Source organism: Muscardinus avellanarius (genome assembly GCF_963383645.1).
Source record: "Muscardinus avellanarius genome assembly, chromosome: 5".
NCBI lineage: Eukaryota > Metazoa > Chordata > Mammalia > Rodentia > Gliridae > Muscardinus > Muscardinus avellanarius.
The window spans coordinates 26,990,395-26,994,064 of record NC_137790.1 but is presented as its reverse complement, the minus strand read 5'-3'; the positions used below and the strand labels follow the sequence as shown (position 1 = coordinate 26,994,064).

At 39.6% G+C, this 3,670-nt stretch overlaps 1 pseudogene across 1 annotated transcript; it reads right to left on the bottom strand.

Moving 5' to 3' along the window:
* Nucleotides 1-2,829: 2,829 nt before the first annotated feature.
* On the bottom strand, nucleotides 2,830-3,267 carry LOC308263737 (ubiquitin-conjugating enzyme E2 D2-like; annotated as a pseudogene). Its single transcript has one exon. The product of its transcript is annotated as a ubiquitin-conjugating enzyme E2 D2-like (transcript).
* Nucleotides 3,268-3,670: the final 403 nt, after the last annotated feature.

Below are 3,670 nucleotides of genomic sequence, written 5' to 3'. Positions count from 1 at the left end.
TCTCTCTGCCCAAACCTGTTATCACACTTAATCCTTAAAATAACCCTATGATGTAGGAGCTGGTAAGGGTCTTATTTTCACATTTGTAAAATAATTTTCAAATGATGAAACTACTTATGGAAGGTTAAATGGGGCATTATATGCAAAGTTTTTCTTTATTCTTTAGGTTTTTACCAAAGTCCAGACCAGAAAAAAAAAAAATACATGCCCTCAGGAATCCCTAAGTTATTAAAAAAAATTACTAAACAACCCATGTGTTTCTCCAAAGATGGTGACACAAAGGAGGATTAGATAATCACCCATTTAATTTTCAGAACAGGTTGAAGCTGGGTCAGGAATTCTCTGGAGAGTGTTAGCATGATACTTCTCCTGTCTCCCTTTTACATGGAAGAAGAAAAAGGACACAAGGACTTGGGTCATCTGCGGTGAGAGACATTTAGGGACTCATGTTTGGCTCGTGGCTGAGGAGGGTAATGGTGAGTGGCTGGTGCTGGAGGTGCCTCTGTCTGTCAGTGCACACAGAGGGCTGCACAGGGAGCAAGGGTGCCCACAAGATGAGCAGAACAAAGGCTGCCAGCCTCATCCTGTTAGCATGTTAGTGATAGGAGAGGGGGAATGTTTTACCTTGAAATGAACATGGTACTTGTGTGAGGAGTCTGGACAGGCTGACTGGACTGAACTTCATTATTAGAAAGACATTTGGGAACTTATACACTGAGCAAAACCACAAAATGAAGAAACAAAGAAGTAATGTTTGATTAATGAGTCCAGACAAAAAGTTAAAAGTCTGTTTTCCTTTTTGCACATCATCACATTCATCTTGTAAATTTAATTAAGCGAAGTATTAACCACTCTGTTATATCACCATAAAAACTTCCCTTATGTAACTAGGTTAAAATAACAAAAAGTCATGAGAAGACAAATACCAATCTATGATCACTCATTAAGCCTGAAGTTTGAATTAATGAATACAATTGGGATTTAGGATTAAGACATTCTACAGTGGAATTATCAAAACACACTGGGAAGACTGGGGCGAGAAGCACACTAGTGGACACTCAGGGTAACCAAGCTGAGGAAAGAAGGCTCTGGTACCCAGCTGGGGTGGAAGAGAGGATAAGCTGCAGATTCAGTCTCTGAATTCCAGCCAATGCGCCCTCTAGCGGCCACCCCAGCACAGTACTTCAGTGCATTTTTTTTTTTTTTTAAAACCGAAAGCAGTGGACATTTATTCCTCTTTTTTTTTTTTTTTTTTTTTTTTTTTTGTGCAAGAGTGTAAAGATGCTTTTAAAGAACCTGATACCTGGAGAGCATCTGTTGTGGACTTCAGGCTGGCCTGGTTTACAATAAGATTAGGAAAATAAGAAAAAAAAGGCAACTTACCTTGTTCACACAAATGTTTCTGCCAAACACAGCTGTTTACAAGGTTCAAACTACATTTTACTAGTGTCAAGGGAAGACGTCAAAAAGCCACATACAGTACAATTTAAAGTTGGATGAACATCCTGTAAATGTCAGTGCTAAGTGATTATGCAGACTGTCCAGTACAAGATTGTGCTCAGGTTTGGTCAAAGTTGCTCTTTTATAATTCCAAGTCACAGAGGCTAAGCTTACTAAATAGCAATGCCTTTGTGTTTTATGTCCCATGTACCGAGGGAATGTCACAAGGTTTTGGTGAAATGCAGCTTAGTTAAATTAATAAATTTCTTATTTAAAGTCATGTTCCTGGAATGCTGCACATTAAGTTTCATGAAAATGCTTTTAAGCTTATATCACTATCCTGTTCATTAAAAGTACTGTCAAGATATATTTTACTATGTAAACTGGAATTGTTTCATGATTTTGAAATGTAACCATTATAAATGAAAACATTTCAGGGGTGGAGGAAAATCCACCACTAATCTCAGCCAGACAAAAATTCTTAAAATCAAAAAGCCTATTCACACAAAATTATATGTAATGACTGTAATAATCAGTTTATTACACAGATTAATCATTCTTGAACGTACAAGCTCCAGAGGAGCAGTTGGGTCTTTAAATATACACAAGTATTTCCATCAAATGAATTTTCACCCTTACATCTAAATAGACCTAAGCAGTTAAACACATAAGAAAAATAAGAGCTATTAGCTATGTAGTAACTGAGAAACCACATACAAACCAAAGAATATGGAGAAAGGGGCTGAGAGGAAGAAGGCTGAAAGGGCAGGGAGATGTAAAAGAGTTGGGAACAAAACCCATCACAGTTTATATACTAATAGCTCCAATCCATTTAAACGTTGACCAGTTAAACTTAGACTGTAAAATACATGATGCGGGTACAGTTTAATCTGGTTGGTCATAACTTTTACCTAAGTTGTAGGTCCTTCAATAAAATGAACATAGAAACAGCTTCATGTTCTTCACTTTGCTTTTCGTAACTGTTTTGAGTTTAAATGGATTCCACTTAAAAACAATCTCCCACATGTCAGTGGAGCTTTCTCCATCCAAGCACACACCATGGACCACCCCCCCCCTCACACCTTGCCCTTATTCAAATTTAAGTCAATAAGGAAAGGTTTTTAATCTCACACTTAGGTTTCACTTGGAGAACAGGCTTGTCATACACACACTTCTCTGCTGGGAGGCAATGTTGGTACAGAAGTACAGTATTTCTAGTTTGTTGTTACGAGTATGTACAGCATGCAGCACTGCTGTATCAGGTAAACATGTGCACAGGGGAAAATGAGGCGTGGGCTCATAGAGAGCAGTCCAATGGAAATCAAAAGGACTTTCTCTTTCAGAGTTCTCCTATCTTTATTTGTAGAGGTTATCCAATAATTTCTTTAATTACATCGCATACTTCTGAGTCCATTCTCGAGCTATTCCATAGTACTTTTATCCGAGCAATCTCAGGCACTAAAGGATCATCTGGATTGGGATCACACAACAGAGAACAGATGGACCAGAGTACTTTTGAAATAGTACTGGAGACCACTGACCTTAGAATATCAAGACAAATGCTGCCATTACCGTTAATATTTGGACGATAAATTCTTGTTGTAAATGCAACCTTAGGTGGTTTGAAGGGATAATCTGTTGGGAAATGAATAGTAAAAAAAAAAAAAAATACTCCACCTTGATAGGGACTGTCATTTGGTCCCAATATTATAGCTTGCCAATGGAACATGTCATCTACAACAGGACATGCAGAACACTGTGCTGGGGGTGGGGGTGGGGGTCCCATGCCAGGTCATTCAATTCCTTGTGGATTCTTTTCAGAGCCATGGTGGGAGGCAGTGGCGCCCCGGGCGGGGCGGGGGGGGGGGGAGAGGAACAGGGAAGGAGCAAGGGGGCCAGGTCTGCCAGAGACCAGCAGTTCTGGAGCGCAGGCTTCAGTGCATATTTCCAAAGTCACAAATGGTAAGTAATCTGAAAGTTGACTCCAAGTTTCCTGTAGATTAACACCTTAGAAATTTTAAACTGTTCGGGCAGAGAGTTCTGAATACATATTAATGGCTTGACTCTTTAGGTGGAGAATGGGCGACTTTTTCTTTCTTTTTTTTTTTTGGTGGTAATGGGGTTCCTGGAAGCCCTTCTACCTCCGGGCTACACTCCCAGACCTATTTTACACTTTTATTTGGAAACAGGCTCTCTTAAGCCAGTGAGGCTGGCTTCGAACCTGCACGAT